This window comes from Macrobrachium nipponense, chromosome 46 (genome assembly GCF_015104395.2).
Source record: "Macrobrachium nipponense isolate FS-2020 chromosome 46, ASM1510439v2, whole genome shotgun sequence".
NCBI lineage: Eukaryota > Metazoa > Arthropoda > Malacostraca > Decapoda > Palaemonidae > Macrobrachium > Macrobrachium nipponense.
Window position 1 is genome coordinate 38,869,630 of NC_061106.1, and position 18,050 is coordinate 38,887,679.

The following is an 18,050-nucleotide window of genomic DNA, read 5'->3' on the forward strand; positions in this document are numbered from 1 at the left end:
ATATACGATTTTATATTTTTTAAACCTTCAGGTCTATATAATCCAGAAATTTTTTCCGTAAAGAAGGCTAAAAAAAATCCAAAAAATAATAATAATAATAATAATAATAAGTTATAATAATAATAATAATTAATATTATTTTATTATTATTATTATATAATAATAATAATAATAATAATAATAATAATAATAATAATAATAATAATAATAATAATAACAACGGAGGAAAACTACGGCTCCCGTTAAACAATCGGTAGATTGATTTCCTTGTGGAAAATCGGTGTTGCAGGTGTTGCAGTGCCACTTGTGTATTGCATAAAACACTCTCGGTGCTCTTCCTTAAATTAGAAGTAGTCTGAGTCTATCCATCGTTCTTGACGATCGGTGACATTAGACTTCGGAACAGCATGGCTACGCAAAGCTAACTGGAGGTTCATCTGCGACGTAAGTGTACATTACTCGGCCTCGTTTTTTATTTGAATATGAATTTCAAAACGTTATCAGAGAAATAGATACAAAATGTGCAAAATAATGAAACTTGAAAACTTACTTTTATAAACGACACTTGAAGAGGTGGACTGCAAAATTTCTCCCGGTTTGAAAGAAATTATACTTTAAATATATATATATATATAGTTATATATATATATATAATATACAACTATATTTTTTATATAGATATATGATATCATTACATATATGTATATATATATATATATACATATATATATATATATATATATATATATATAATATATATGATATATATATGTATATAACACTGACGAGCAATCATTTATTGATTATATAAAGCTGTCATGGTGTGGTGTGCAAATCGAAATCCCTTCCCTTGTTGCTTACCAGAACTGTCAGGGTACTTACTACATTCTTCCTCGGAAGTTCGTCTGTCCCGGAACTCGGCCATAAATCAGGAAAGATGGTAATTAAAAGCACCGTCATAAGTGTGGCGTTGCCTGAAGCGGTTTAAACTAGAGGACGTATTCTGTGATCTGTGAGCAGAACGTCGAAACCCAATTCTCTCTCTCTCTCTACTTATTATGAAGAAATGCATTTGTGGTAGCAGATCTCTCTCTCTCTCTCTCTCTCTCTCTCTCTCTCTCTCTCTCTCTCTCTCTCTCTCTCTCTCTCTCTCATATCATGAAGATGAATTAGCGTTTCATTGGTATCAATTTTCTTTTTTGTGAAAGCTGAAGAGGATCAGTAGAATAAAGTTCATGTATTTAAAAGAGGATGGGGTTGGTCAAAGACTATTGTGATAATAATGTATAAGATTCCGCTTAAAACATACTGAAGTCATTATCTCGTGAATCGGACTCTTAATTTGCCTTTGTATCGTTCTTTTGTTTGATGTTCTCGTCATTAACTACTGGGGAAAAAAATTTATTTATTGCCAAAAGTGTTGCATTGTGGAAGAGTAAAGCTGTTATTTGCCTCGAATGGTTCGCTGAAATGGACAAGGTATTTTTCCTCGACAACTTTTCAGCAATTATAAGACTGTTCAGAATTTATTTCTAAATCTTTTTCTTTTCGAATATTGGTTGTGTAAGTTCAGAATTTATTTCTAAATCTTTTTCTTTTCGAATATTGGTTGTGTAAGTAATGACCTTTTTTTATAAGCAGAAACACTTCTAGCATTCATCCAGGTTTTTTTCTGATATTCATCCAGGGTTTTTTTCGCATTTCTAGCATTCATCCAGGTTCTTTTGTATTTCTAACATTCGTCCAGGTTTTTTGCATTTCTAACATTCGTCCAGGTTTTTTTTTTTTCAATTCTGACTTTCATCCAGATTTTTTGTATTTCTAACATTCATCCATGATTTTTTTATTTCCAACATGAATCCATGTTTTTTCGCATTTCGAACATTCATCCAAGTTTTTTTATTTCTAACATTCATCCAGGTTTTATTTATTTATTTTATTTTATTTTTTTTTCTTTTGCACTTTTACCATTCATCCAGGTTTTCTTTTGTATTCCTAACATTTATCCAGTTTTTTCTGCATTTTGTATTTCTAACATTTATCCAGGTGTTTTCTATTTCTAACATTCATCCATATTTTTTGCATTTGACGGCGATGCGGTGGTGGCTGTTCTAAAAACTTGCAACCATAGAGCATATCAGCTAATTTCTGTGGCAGCTGCTAAGCGTAACCAGACGGAACTCCAACCTGCGAATCATAATATACCTCTGCTATCAGCACTAATGTGTTCCCACCTCGCAGAAATTGGCACTGTAACGCGATGGCACTAAAAGTGGCACCATAAATCGAAGTCTCTTAAGACTTGGCATCGTGGCGCCGCGTGACTGAGCCAGCGACTCTTGGCATCACCGCCGCTGTTGTTTAGCAGTGGCGCCACTGTCGTCATCCCCCAATTGTATATTTATTCGTTATCTTTATTAAAGGTTCGTGGTCTTTGTATTAAAGGTTCGTGGTCTTTGTAGGAATAGGAAGACGACAATGTATGAACATCTACAAAGTTTCCTACCGTATCACATTTTTCCGATTGTAGAATAAGCTCGTTATTGTTACACACACACATACACACACACACATATGTATATTATATATATATATATATATATATATATATATTTATCTATATATATATATATATATATATATATAAACATACACAGATTAGCAGATTAGTCGCGTATAGGTTTTAAGGATTTTAACTCTTACGAACGCTTTCAGGATACTGTCATATATCTCTGGTTTACATATGTTTAATTTGACTTTCTCTCTCTCTCTCTCTCTCTCTCTCTCTCTCTCTCTCTCTCTCTCTCTCACTAAAACAGCAGAGTTCACCAAGTCCACCTTCATGGTCTGTTGCTTGCTCCGTCAGTCAAGTTTAGACATTAATTGACTGTGATACTTGCCAAACTGTTTTGTGCCTAATTTTAGAGTTCTTGAACCTAGCAGAGTCGGAATGTTTTATGTATTTAGTGTGTGAATTCTCTCTCTCTCTCTCCCTCTCTCTCTCTCTCTCTCTCTCTCTCTCTCTCCTATTGAAGTTTAAATTAACAATTTTAATGAAATTCAGTTTCCATTAAATTTTGACTTCCACATTATAGGTGGAATATTTATGATGCTGTCAGATCGTACAATATTTTCGTGTTTGAACTTTGTATACAAGCATCCACATGTATGTTAGGACTAATTATACAGGCATCCATATGCATTGAATAAATATGCAATTATTCAGATACATAAACATATCCTTGCATGTCAAATATATTTTCAGTGTTGCCTGATGGTTTTTTTTTTTTTCCTGGAAATAAAATTTTTTATATTTTTCCGCTCGAAATCTTTTCACTGCTAATTCCGCTCATTATTTTCTGCACATTTTCCTAGCTGCTGTTAATTTTAATTCTCTTAAACTTCAGAGAATGCACTTTTTTTATAACTAATCCGGTATTATGTCAGAAGGCTTGGACTGATAATTGCTCTAAAAATATGTTCATATTCATATGTTTATGAGATGCACGCGCGCGCGCGCACACTAGCAAAGAAAAACAATAGGATTTTTTTTTTTACTTGAACTCTAATGCGACTACTGTTCAACTTTTATTCAAAATTATTCTTTTCAACGGAGATCTCTTGCAACAGCCGCATGTCATTCAAGTGCAGTTTTCTGAAATATAAAAATCCCACGTGCGAGGATGGTTGCATTATTTTATGGATTACGTGGAAAAATTTCTAGGACTTTGAAGGGAAACAGCACGACCTCCTCCTCCTCCTCCTCCAATGAAAAAAAGCATATGTAGCCCGTTAAATTTGGAAATAAAAACCTTCCTATTTTAATCCTATTACTAGCAGATCGTAAAACAAAAGTTTCTCTCTCTCTCTCTCTCTTCTCTCTCTCTCTCTCTTCTCTCTCTCTCTCTCTCCAAGAGCGCTTCGCATCTACTGAGTCGTGTGTGAGTCGACTTAAACCCTGGCGCGTGGAAGCCGGATGTTGTGGATAAGATTTTGATAGAATCCATCATGGAGATGATTAGGATTCCACGCCCTTCACGAAGGCTTGGACCCGACCTATTTGGCACCCTTTGCTTGAATCTGGCCTTTGCAAGTGTTTTCTCCCAGCATAAATACGTCCTTGTTAGTTTGGGCATGTGACAGTTCGTGAGATTCAAACTCCGTCTTCTCTCATTCGCTTCGTGGGCTGTGGTGTCTATTTCATATATATGCACAAGAACACAATTCCTAAAAATGAATTGAATGAATCCTCTGTATAAATGAAGAGTATCTTTACAACTTGAGTTTGGGGTTTTGACATCCACTGTAAATATGACGTGTACTGCTTCTAAATCAGGTTCGTAATTCAGTATTATCATGTGTCTGAAATGTCAACCGTGTTAAAGATTTGGAAGGATTTGAGAATTTTATGTCTTTTTTTTTTTTTATCTTATTAATGGCAAATTTAATTCAGTCAGTGATTAAATCTCTTCGTTTTAACCTTTTTAAAAATTGGTCATCTTTAGAATATCTATTTTAAGCTCATTATTTATAGCATCTACATTTGTATTAATTCTCACTATAGTGCTGAATCAAATTAACCCCATGGCTTGGCTTCGTGCCTGAATTTCCTATTCCACTCTATTCTTTCGTGAAAATTACGTTTGACCTCAGAACATGATGTCTCGGCGACGGCTTGATCAACTTTCTGAAGTGTGACGTCTGTATACTAAGTAGCGCTTTGAGGCACGAAGGATGTTCGTCCTTCAATATCTGCAGTCCCGCCATAACTTCCCGGTTTTAATGTGGTTTTTACGACTCTGAGAAAAACCTCTTGTCTGGATCGAGTTGCCGCCGTCCGTCTGGAAAGCTGATTCGGTTCAATAATGCTGAGACCTGTTTCGTATCACAGCCCTGGCACAGAAGTTTGCCGCCTTATTTATGCTCTGTTAAATACAACTCTTCTGAACTTTGCCTTCTTTTGATGTGTCTTGTTTCGTTGCTTTTCCGATGATTGCGAGGGAAGTTTTAGCGAGGGAAGTCTTCAAAGGTTGTCGAAGTTATCGACGAACTTATATTTCTTTTTCTTTATTTTTTAGAGCCATTCTGATTCATTGTGTCTTTCAGAGAGAGAGAGAGAGAGAGAGAGAGAGAGAGAGAGAGAGAGAGAGAGAGAGAGAGAGAGAGAGAGAGAATCATAAGCAAGAAATATCAAAGAACTGTATTTCCATTTTACAGTCGTTGTAAAATTTTTAGATATAAAATTACAAAAATACTGATAAGTGGATTGGTCTGTTACCCGTTGTATTTTTTTTTTTTTAGAAAGTAAAGAATTCTAGAAAGACCCGTTCTTGAATAATCCTTTTCAGACTCTGCTGTTTGGAATCATCGAATCATTCAGTCAGTCGACATTGAAACATACAGCAAAAAATGTCAAAGTTCATGTTGCCTTTTTCTTTCACATTGAAATTGTGAGCCTGGCCTAGCTTGATATTATGTCTCCTAACAAAGCCAAAAGTTTGTTATTTTTGTATCAACTCGCCGTGATAGAATTCTTTTCACCCTTCCAAACCATATACGTCATCAAATGTGTAAATATCTTTCCCATATATGAAGGCGAATTTATTGTCACTTGAAGTATTCAGTGCCATAGAATTGCCGAAGTGTTCCGATTGATTTGGTGAGACACGTGTATACATTTTTCTCTCTACCAGTTAGGTTGTTGAAAAAGGCGATGGCTGTAGCAGCACGGAGGCTGAAACATATCCTTGAACGCCATCTTGGGAAGGAGAAGGATGTGCAAGTCCTTTATGCTAATGATTTCCACTTCTACCTTAATAATGGCTGAAGAGTAGTTAAACAACGACCCGTGCTTACTGATTTACTACGGCCCGTTTTTATCGGGATTCAAAACCTTGAAACCTTCATTCTCTCTCTCTCTCTCTCTCTCTCTCTCTCTCTCTCTCTCTCTCTCTCTCTCATTAACTTCGACTTGTTTACAGGCATATACAGACCAAATCATTAGGGCTATACGACTTGTTTGGAATCTCTCTCTCTCTCTCTCTCTCTCTCTCTCTCTCTCTCTCTCTCTCTCTCTCTAACAGTGTTAACGTGGTTTGATTGGAGACTTCGATGCCTGGATGGGTAATTTGAGCTCTATATGCATTTGTTGTGGCGCAGTGAATGAGTGATTCTATATTATGTGTTGTGTATAATTATTAATATTATAATTTATAGATAATATATATATATAATATAGTATATTATAATACCATTATGTATATATGGTGTGTGTGTTGTAGTATGTATGTATGGATGTGTGTATTTATTTTTCCGTTGCAAAGATTCCCCATATAATTTAGGAGGTGGAAAGAGGTACAGAAACTTAAGAAAGTTATTGAGGTGTGAAATACGTTTGATTATAGTAAAAGCATTGGTGTGAAATGACACACCCCTGTCTATAATGACGGGCGAAGGGAGGAGCATCATCTCTGCCTTTCGAAATTATTATTATTATTATTATTTCGGCTTTTTGTTTTTTGTTTTATCATCTTTCTATCTCGTCTGCTCTGCCTGCAGAACCTAGTAGGACTGAGTTACTGGTATACTCGCGGGGTTTGTTGGTTGGGCCTTCATTTTTCCGCACTTCTTGACCCGACCACACCAATCACACACACACACACCAACACACCACACCAGACACACAGATGGAGAGGAGAGAGGAGAAGCCGAGATCGAGGAGGGACGGAAGGGAGAGTAGAGAGAGAGAGTTAGTACTAACCAGACGCCTTGCTCATGACATGGACGATTTGCCTGTGGATCATTGGCACGACTTTCGATCTTCCTTGTTTACGCGATACCACAGCTCACTGAGTCATCATCGTTGATACTAACGACCTTGTAATCAAAGCCTATTCGAGAGTCGCATATTGGAGAGGTTGATGATTGATTCTCTCTTCTCTCTCTCCTCTCCTTCCTCTCTCTCTCCTGCTCTCTCTCTCTCAGCCCTTAGTCCCTCATTATCTCCCCACCAAAATTACCTTGGGGTGTTTTGAATAGGAAATTCCTCCTAATGACGGCTGGTGTAATTTGGTCGTTTTGACTCGCTACCTATAGGAGCCAATATTATTTGAGGTAAATCTGTGTTATTTACGTTTTTATTTGATTTTTTACTCATTTTTGGTCACGTCAGCAACGAATGTCGTCGTTTTGTTTACACCAAAAACGGATTTTTCATTTTTGTTTGTATCAAAAACAATATTGTAAGTTTTCAAATGTACAATATGTATTTTTGATTTATGAATACATACGAGTCACAAAAGAAGCGGTTCTCATCCCTAAGTCGGTGTCGGGGGGAGGGGAGGGGGGGGGGGGTTGGGTGGTTGGTTGGTGGGGGGTCCCCCGGATGGCATAATGACATCAGATGAAAGCAAGGCTGCATTAACTGCCACATTCGTCTGTTAGTTACAGAAACGAATCCTTGATCAGTGACAGTGTAGAGAACATTTCTTGAACCTTATCATCCAGGTTGACTTGTTCGGTTTCTTCAAAGTGTAACAAACGTGTTCCATTTGTTGCGGTTTGTGATTATTATTAGTCGTATTATTAGTATTGTAGTTTTACGTATACTGGCTCTTCCATGGGAATTATTATTAAATTAGTTATTTTTGTTTTTGTTTTTCGCTCTATTCACCAGTCCTTCCAATTCGACTGGGTGGTAGTTTATAGTGTGGGGTTCTGGGTTGCATCCGCTGCCCCCTTAGGGAGTCCATTCACTTTTCTTACTATTCGTGTGCCGTTTTCTTGGATCACCCACTTACTTCAGCCTCTAGTTTTTCTAGATTTCATTTTGTCAGGGATCTTGGGGATCGTGCCCTAGTGTCTACCTATGATTCATGGGTTACGATTTCCAATCTGGCAATATCCCATATCCTTCTTATTTCTATTTTCAGATCTTGATACTTGATCCATTTTTTCCCTCTCTTTCTCTTCAAACTTCTGGTGTCCTATGGTATTGCGACATCAATATGAGGTGATACTTTCTTCTTGACTTTGTCAATCAACGTCACCGTCTGCGTCTGTTTGGCACGTATCAACCCTATACCGTTCTGATACCATAGTCCCAGGGAGGAATCCTTTGCGTGATCGTTTTTCTATCAACTCCCCTCAGGTTGGTGCTCGTACCAACTTATTACTGCAAAAGTAGGCATGATGTTGGCTTGCACAGGGTTTACCTTTCATATGTGGAGGGCTTTTGCCACTGAATCATGCCTTTTTTCTTTTTGAGGTACAGGTTGTTTGATGGACAAGTGCCAGGGCATTCGCTTGCTATGTGGGGTTTTACGGTTTCATTTTTCGTTATTGCACTTCCTAAACATATGGGAGAGATGTTATTTCCGTCTATCGTTCTTTGAAAACATATTATGGTTCTTAGGGCCATGATCTTGTGCCGCTGTTATCATTCCTTCAGTTTTCCTTCTTTAGCTCTCCCCTCCCTCGTAAGCCAATTGCCATGGTGTCATCGCTGGCTAGTTCTTTTAGTCTGTCTCATAGGTATTGTCCGTTGCATTGGTTTGTTGTGGCCAGTCCTTCTGTTCTGTCTGTCATTTCCTCCTGTTCTCTGTATATTTCTGGGTCTTTCGTCTACTTTTATTAGTCCTTCTTCCCAGCACTTCTTTCGCCACAACGGTCTTTCACTGGTTTTCAGATATTCTGCCCCCCAGTGCTCTGTTCTCGATGTTGTACGCAGTTCCTTATTAACTTAGTAGTCCTCTCCCTCCTTACTTTCCTTTCGGTTATGTATAGTCTGTTCCCAGTATTTGACTCTTGGGTGTAGTGCTTTGTGTATTGTCATATGTTTTCCTGGTTTTTCTTCTGATCTATGCTGCGGTAAGCTTCTGCCTTCGTCCATTCCCACTATTTCCTGCGCTGTATCTGATTTACTGGCACTCGCCCATGTGTTTTATGGCTTTTTATTTTATCATATTTCCGGCGTTGAGTTTGACTTGAGTATCGCCTGAGTTCCTGTTCATATATTTTTCCTTTCCGCATCGTGTCCTTCATCTCTTGGGGTTTTGTTTTCTATCCCACCTCCTTCCATTATTCCCAGGTAATTTGTATCCTGTACTCATCTATGTGTTTGATGTTGTCTCCCATCTGGTAGCTTTATTCCCTTCAGTTTCTCGTTACTTTGCCTTTTTGTATGGTTTACTAAGGGCCTTGCCTTTTTCTATTCCAAAATCCTCCAAGTTTATTGATTTTATTATTTCTTATTATTATTATTATTGTTGTTGGTTGATTTAATGAGACGTTCGCGGCGTTTCTCCTATTCTGGCCCGATGCATGGCTTTATTGATTGGATTATTTTATTATTATTTTTATTTTTTATTATTTTATTATTATTATATTATTATTATTATGATTATTATTATTATTTATTCCATGGAAAGTAAACTCTCTTTTAAACATGTTTTATTAAATGTAATTGCTGCCTATTTTCCTAATTAATGTGAAAACAATAATAAGGAAAATAGAGAAGAACCTTTATAAAATTAATGCAGCTGCGGTAGCAGTTACTTTTTAATAAAAAATATTATTATTGATTATTATTATTATTAGTTTATTATTATTGATTATTTTCTTATTATTATTCGTATTATTATTATTATTTTAGTTATTATTATTATTATTATGTTATTAAGTGGAACCAAGGTGATAGGGAGGGATGGGAAGGAAGAATTAGCTGGTCATTGATTATTATAATCATTCCCAAGCGACACAAGACGGAGTAAAGGAATTAGCCCTTCTTGATTTTATATTATTCCCAACTGATACAGAATGGGGCTAAGGAAGTAGCCCTGTATTATATTATTATTAATTCCCAATTCATATAGAATTGCAGTGAAGAATTTTCCCTGTATATCTCTTTGCCAGTATAATTTGTAGCTCTACTCAACCCAACTCACCCTTCTTCTTGCTTTCTAGTTTGTACCCATACCACAATCTTCGCCAGTGATCTCCCTCAATAGAGTTGCGTAAAGTCGCTGAAACACGCAAGTTTAATTACCGGGGAACGCAAGACATTAGACTTTCTTACCATTATAATTCTCTCTCTCTCTCTCTCTCTCGATGTGTGTATGTGTATGTGTATCATTATTGTCTGTTATATTGTCAATACAGATGTCTTTCACCTTTGCCATCAGATTTATATTAATAATTACAATAAATTTCATTCATTTTTTTTTTCAGACTAGAGCCAAGTATGGTCTGCTGAGCTTCTGCCTTGCAACAACTTGTAAGTTTAAACTGATTTTTGTTTCGTTTGTATGTAGCTTCAGGTTTGTTTGTCAGAGTAAAAAGGTCCTTGACTGGTAGAAATTCCAGTTCACGAAGTTTTAAACTTGTCGAACTTATGTTTTGTGGCGGTTTACAAGAATGAACGTGTTTTCGCATACTGGTTATTTTCAGTTGTTGTGGCAAGACAGCAACAGACATAACCTGGCTTACACACACACACACACACCAAGCGGATTACACTCGCATATTAACCTTAACCACCCAGGCAGACATAGAGAACGATTGTTTTCAACACAATACAGGGAAAATGTGGTTACCCAGAAACGCACAGTTGTAATCGCTGTTACAATCACATACATAGTAAGGAGTACGTACACACATAAAAACACTTCGTTAAGGTGTGTCTACACAATCACACAGCGCAATGTACTGTACGCGTGTATACCCACAATGAAAGACTTCCTGCATGTACGCATTGTTAAGAGTAAATACACATACTACCTAGGTGTATTGTAACTATAAGCGTGTACACATATCACACCCAAACAATGTTAGTGTACTTGAACACGGATTCATCATGAAGTGTGCTTATCTGCGTACTCACAATACAAGCTTTTCTTTTTTGCTTTCCTCAACAAACGCCGCGTAATTGTGCTTTTACGCTGTTTCACTTCCCCACCCCCCTTATTTATTTATTTATTTATTTTTTATTTGTTACTTTTTTTTTTTTTTTTTAATTATATATGCAGACTCAGTGCCCTTCTTTTTATTTAACGCAAGCATACCCAGTCACTATAGCTTTCTACTTAAATGCGTTCATAGCAAATTCCAAGAAACATACAAACTTTAATGTGTGCTGACAAATAAGGGCGAATTATTCGCGCTCAGACGTGCACACACAAACACCGCAAAAAAAATGTGGTTCAAGACATCACATTGAATAGGCCACTCGCACGCACGGTTTAATTATAACATGAATCGTGTTTAAGTTACCGCAAACGTACATACGTTTACGCAATCTAGTCGTAAACATACGTACACACACATATACCGACGGAGGTGAGGGTTGCTTATGCAGTTGCACACGAGAGGGAGACATTCGGCTGTTTAAGGTAATAGTGGCAGCGGGAGATGAAACACACCGCCGAGTTACTGTGAATAATTCATCCTTATTTGTCAGCACACATTAAAGTTTGTATGTTTCTTGGAATTTGCCGTGAGACATTCTCCTAACCCTCTTCTATATTCTCACTATAAATAGCAAACTAAATTTCATTCGTAAGTGGCCATAGGTATTGCGATGCCATTTTGCAGGAATCAATCGCTCAACCTTATTCAACCTGTCTAGACCACTTCAGACGCTCTTCAAACCTCTTGCCGTCTGCGACCAAACTGCTGGAAACCCTCCAGGAATTTCACTCCTTTAAAGTTCCTTCATTTTGGTCAGGCGGTACGGCATTCTTCCCTTGATCAAAGTTGTCATTTTCCCAGCTGGTGAATAGTCGCCCTGTAATTGAGGAGACTAGAAGTAGGTCTTTCTTTTAGAGCATGAATTCTTACCTATTAGTTGCTGCCGTTGTATGTGGTAAGGAAATTAAGATGCACAATTAACCTATGATGTTGCTCCAGGTACAGAATGGGGCTTCGTTTCCTGTCACGTTGCAAACTTGCAACTGTCAACTAAGAGCTGGTTCCATTTCGTAATGTCAACCAAAACTCAGTCTTAAGAAAATGCTCCTAGTAGTTGTCGTAACCGGAATTTTGATTGTGATATAGTAAAGATGCCGTTCATTGCCAGACATTTTTAGTCTATATGTAATGTATTAATGAGGAGATTAGTCTTTATGTTATGTATTAATGGGGAGATTAGTCTTTATGTATATTTAATGGGGAGATTAGTCTTTATGTTATGTATTAATGGGGAGATTAGTCTTTATGTAATATATTAATGAGGAGATTAGTCTTTATGTGATGTATTAATGGGAAGATTAGTCTTTATGTGAAGTATTAATGGGGAGATTAGTCTTTATGTGATGTATTAATGGGGAGATTAGTCTTTATGTGATGTATTAATGGGGAGATTAGTCTTTATGTGATTTATTAATGGGGAGATTAGTCTTTATGTGATGTATTAATGGGGAGATTAGTCTTTATGTGATGTATTAATGAAGAGATTAGTCTTTATGTCATGTATTAATGGGAAGATTAGTCTTTATGTTATGTTAATGGGGAGATTAGTCTTTATGTGATGTATTAATGGGAAGATTAGTCTTTATGTGATGTATTAATGAGGAGATTAGTCTTTATGTCATGTATTAATGGGAAGATTAGTCTATATGTTATGTTAATGGGGAGATTAGTCTTTATGTGATGTATTAATGGGAAGATTAGTCTTTATGTGATGTATTAATGGGAAGATTAGTCTTTATGTGATGTATTAATGGGGAGATTAGTCTTTATGTGATGTATTAATGAAGAGATTAGTCTTTATGTCATGTATTAATGGGAAGATTAGTCTTTATGTTATGTTAATGGGGAGATTAGTCTTTATGTGATGTATTAATGGGAAGATTAGTCTATATGTTATGTTAATGGGGAGATTAGTCTTTATGTGATGTATTAATGGGAAGATTAGTCTTTATGTGATGTATTAATGGGAAGATTAGTCTTTATGTGATGTATTAATGGGGAGATTAGTCTTTATGTGATGTATTAATGAGGAGATTAGTCTTTATGTCATGTATTAATGGGAAGATTAGTCTATATGTTATGTTAATGGGGAGATTAGTCTTTATGTGATGTATTAATGGGAAGATTAGTCTTTATGTGATGTATTAATGGGAAGATTAGTCTTTATGTGATGTGTTAATGGGAAGATTAGTCTTTATGTGATGTATTAATGGGGAGATTAGTCTTTATGTGATGTATTAATGGGAAGATTAGTCTTTATGTGAAGTATTAATGGGAAGATTAGTCTTTATGTGATGTATTAATGGGGAGATTAGTCTTTATGTTATGTATTAATGGGGAGATTAGTCTTTATGTAATATATTAATGAGGAGATTAGTCTTTATGTGATGTATTAATGGGGAGATTAGTCTATATGTTATGTATTAATGGGGAGATTAGTCTTTATGTAATATATTAATGAGGAGATTAGTCTATGTGATGTATTAATGGGGAGATTAGTCTTTATGTTATGTTAATGGGGAGATTAGTCTTTATGTTATGTATTAATGGGGAGATTAGTCTTTATGTAATATATTAATGAGGAGATTAGTCTTTATGTGATGTATTAATGGGGAGATTAGTCTTTATGTGATGTATTAATGGGGAGATTAGTCTTTATGTTATGTTAATGGGGAGATTAGTCTTTATGTTATGTATTAATGGGGAGATTAGTCTTTATGTTATGTATTAATGGGGAGATTAGTCTTTATGTAATATATTAATGAGGAGATTAGTCTTTATGTGATGTATTAATGGGGAGATTAGTCTTTATGTTATGTATTAATGGGAGATTAGTCTTTATGTAATATATTAATGAGGAGATTAGTCTATGTGATGTATTAATGGGGAGATTAGTCTTTATGTAATATATTAATGAGGAGATTAGTCTTTATGTGATGTATTAATGGGGAGATTAGTCTATATGTTATGTATTAATGGGGAGATTAGTCTATATGTGATGTATTAATGGGGAGATTAGTCTATATGTGATGTATTAATGGGGAGATTAGTCTATATGTTATGTATTAATGGGGAGATTAGTCTTTATGTTATGTATTAATGGGGAGATTAGTCTTTATGTGATGTATTAATGGGGAGATTAGTCTATATGTGATGTATTAATGGGGAGATTAGTCTTTATGTAATATATTAATGAGTAGATTAGTCTTTATGTGATGTATTAATGGGGAGATTAGTCTATATATTATGTATTAATGGGGAGATTACTCTTTATGTAATATATTAATGGGAAGATTTAGTCTTTATGTGATGTATTAATGGGGATCTTAGTCTTTATGTTATGTATTAACGAGGAGATTAGTCTTTATGTGATGTATTAATGAGGAGATTAGTCTTTATGTCATGTATTAATGGGAAGATTAGTCTTTATGTTATGTTAATGGGGAGATTAGTCTTTATGTGATGTATTAATGGGAAGATTAGTCTTTATGTGATGTATTAATGGGAAGATTAGTCTTTATGTGATGTATTATTGGGGAGATTAGTCTTTATGTGATGTATTAATGAAGAGATTAGTCTTTATGTCATGTATTAATGGGAAGATTAGTCTTTATGTTATGTTAATGGGGAGATTAGTCTTTATGTGATGTATTAATGGGAAGATTAGTCTTTATGTGATGTATTAATGAGGAGATTAGTCTTTATGTCATGTATTAATGGGAAGATTAGTCTATATGTTATGTATTAATGGGGAGATTAGTCTTTATGTGATGTATTAATGAGGAGATTAGTCTTTATGTCATGTATTAATGGGAAGATTAGTCTTTATGTTATGTTAATGGGGAGATTAGTCTTCATGTGATGTATTCAATTGGGGAGATTGAGTCTATATAGTTTATTGTATTAATTGATGAGTATTAGTCTTTTACGTGCTGTTAATTCTGGGGAGAGAGATTAGTCTATATGTTATAGTATTTGGGAATGGGATATTAGTTCTTTATGTGATTGGTATTTAATGGGGAGATTAGTCTGTATGTTATGTAGTTAAATGGGGAGATTAGTTCTTTATGTAAGGGATTAATGAACGGGAGATTAGTCTTTATGCTGATGTTTAATTAATGGGAAGATTAGTCTTTATGTTGATGTATTAACTGGGGAGATTAGTCTATATGTTATGTATTAATGGGGAGATTCGTTTCTTTATGGTAAGGTATTTAACGCAGGAGATTAGTCTTTATATGTGATGTATTAATGAGGAGATTAGTCTTTATGTCATGTCTTAATGGGAAGAATTAGTTTCTTCGGTTATGTTAAGGGGTGGGGGAGATTAGTCTTTTATGTGATTTATTAATGGGGAGATTAGTCATATATGTTCTGTCTTAAATGGGGGAGATTAGTCTTATTGTTGTTGTATTGTAATGGGGTAGACTTTGTAGGTCTTTATGTGATGTAGTTAATGGGGAGGAGATTAGTCTATATGTTATGTATTAATGGGGATATTAGTCTTTATGTTATGTATTTAATTGGGGAGTAAGATTGTAGTCTTTTATGTGATGTATTAATGGGGGAAGATTGAGTTCTTTAATGTAAGGTATTAACGAGGAAGATTAGTCTTTATGTGATGTATTAATGAGGAGATTAGTTCTTTATGCCATGTATTAACTGGGAATTGATTAGGTCTTTATGTTATGTTAATGGGAGATTAGTCTTTATGTGATGGTATTAATGGGGCGGGAAGGTAAGTCTAGTATGTTATGTTATTAATGGGGAGATTAGTCTATATGTTATGTCTTACTTGAAGGGGAGATTAGTCTTTTATGTGCTTTGTTATTTAACTTTGGGGAGATTAGTTCTATATGTTATGTATTAACTGAAGGAGCTTAGTCTTTAATGTGATGTATTAAAACGGGAGGGAGATTAGTCTTTATGTTATGTATTAATGGGGTGAGATTAGTCTTTATGTAAGGAGTATTAACGAGGAGTCTTAGTCTTTATGTGAATGTCATTAATTACATGGGGAAGATTATATTCTTTATGTGATGTAGTTGTAATGGGTGGAGATTAGTCTATATGTTTATGTATTAAAATGGGGAGGATTAGTCTCTGTTGTTTGTATTAATGGGGGCGATTAGTCTTTCTGTTATGTATTAATGGGGAGATTTAGTCTTTTAGTTATGTATTATAACTGGGGAGATTAGTCCTTTATGTGATGGTATTAATGGGGGAGATTAGTCTTTATGATAACGGTATTAAACTAGGAGAACTTAGTCTTTATGTGATGTATTAAGATGAGGAGGATTAGTCCTTTATGTTCATGTATTAATGGGAACGATTAGTTTTCTTTATGTTATGTAATGGGGAGCATTAGTTTTCTTTTATGTGATGTATTAATGGGGCGGGTTAGTGCATTATCTAGTTATGTTATTGTTTGGGGAATGGGGAATTAGTCTATATGTTATTGTATTAATGGGGAGAGTTAGTCTTTATGTGATGTAGTTAAAACCCTTTAAACAAAGCCGCCGAAGCGGTAAAAAAAAAAAAAATTGTCTCCCGGTGTTTGGTGCCGTAGACGTTTCAGAGTGAGCGCAGGAGCGGAAAAAATATTTTATTCAAAAAAATCATAGCGCGCTAGTTTTGAAGATTAAGAGTTTATGGCTCCTTTTTTGTAATTGCCTGAAGTTTAGTATGCAACCGTCAGAAATGAAAAAAAAATTATCATATTCATATATAAATAATGCGATATATGATAGCGCAAAAACGAAATTTCATATATAATTGTATTCAAATCGCGCTGTGCACGAAACGGTTGAAGGTAACAAGTTACTTTTTTTTTCGTTGTAATGTACACTAAATTTCGATCATTTTGGTATATAACAAATTGTAAAACGATTAAAAGCAACACAGAGAAAATATTATCACAAAATAATGCCATGAATTCGTTACGCGCAGACGTAAACACATATTTTTTTCAAAAAATTCACCATAAATCTAAATATGGGTCCTAGAGACTTCCAATTTCTTTCAAAACAAAATGAAGACAAATGATTGAATATTACTATACTGTAAGAATATTAGCTTACAAATGCAGTTTTCGACCATATCTGACGAGTTAAAGTTGACCGAATGTCGAATTTTTTTATATATATTTTTTTATATGCAATTATTTCGGAAATAAGAAAAGCTACAACTTTCAAATATTTTACGTTTTATTCTACATGAAATTGCGCACATTTCATATATAAAACTCTATGAAATGCCTAATATGAAAACGGAGCAAATATTCCGAGAATGGGACTTACGCATTTCGGAGATTTGTGGCGGAGAATCCGCGCGCGGAGGGAAAGGAAAGTTTTTTTAAAAAAATTCACCATAAATTTAAATATTGTGCTAGAGACTTCGAATTTGTTTCACGATGAAGATAAATGACTGAATATTACTAGAATGTAAGAGTTTTATCTTACAATTGCGTTTTTCGACCATTTCGGTAGAGTCAAATTTGACCGAACGTGGTTTTTTTTTCTATTTATCGTGATTTATATGCAAATATTTCGAAAATGAGAAAAGCTACAACCTTCAACTATTTTTTGTTGTATTATACATGAAATTGTACACATTTTCATATATAAAACGTTATGTAACGGCTAATTTAAAATGGTGCAAACATTACCACAATCGCACGTATGATTTTTTCGGAAGAGTTACCGCGCGGACGTAAAGAAAATGTTATTTTTTTCATAAATTCACCATAAATCGAAATATTTGCTAGAGACTTCCAATTTGTTGCAAAATGAAGGTAAATGCTTGAATATTACTAGAATATAAGCGTTTAGCTTACAATGCGTTTTTCGACCATTTCGGTAGAGTCAAAATTGAACCGAAGGTTCAAATTTGTCACTTATCATTTTTATATGAAAATATTTCAAAATTGATAAAAGCTACAACCATGGGTTGTTTTTAGTTGTATTGTGCATGAAATTGCGCACATTTTCATATATAAAACTTTATGTAACGGCTAATTTAAAATGGTGCAAACATTACCACAATCGCATGTATGATTATTTTCGGAAGAGTTACCGCGCGGAAGT

General features: G+C 35.0%; 1 protein-coding gene across 1 annotated transcript in view; it reads left to right on the top strand.

Annotated features, from left to right (window-relative positions):
• Positions 1-18,050, top strand: part of LOC135214923 (receptor-type guanylate cyclase Gyc76C-like) — a 380,810-nt gene that overhangs the window by 192,656 nt on the left and 170,104 nt on the right. Inside the window, 1 exon segment of the mRNA XM_064249403.1 lies at positions 10,228-10,273. The gene's annotated coding sequence lies outside the window, so the exon portion shown is untranslated.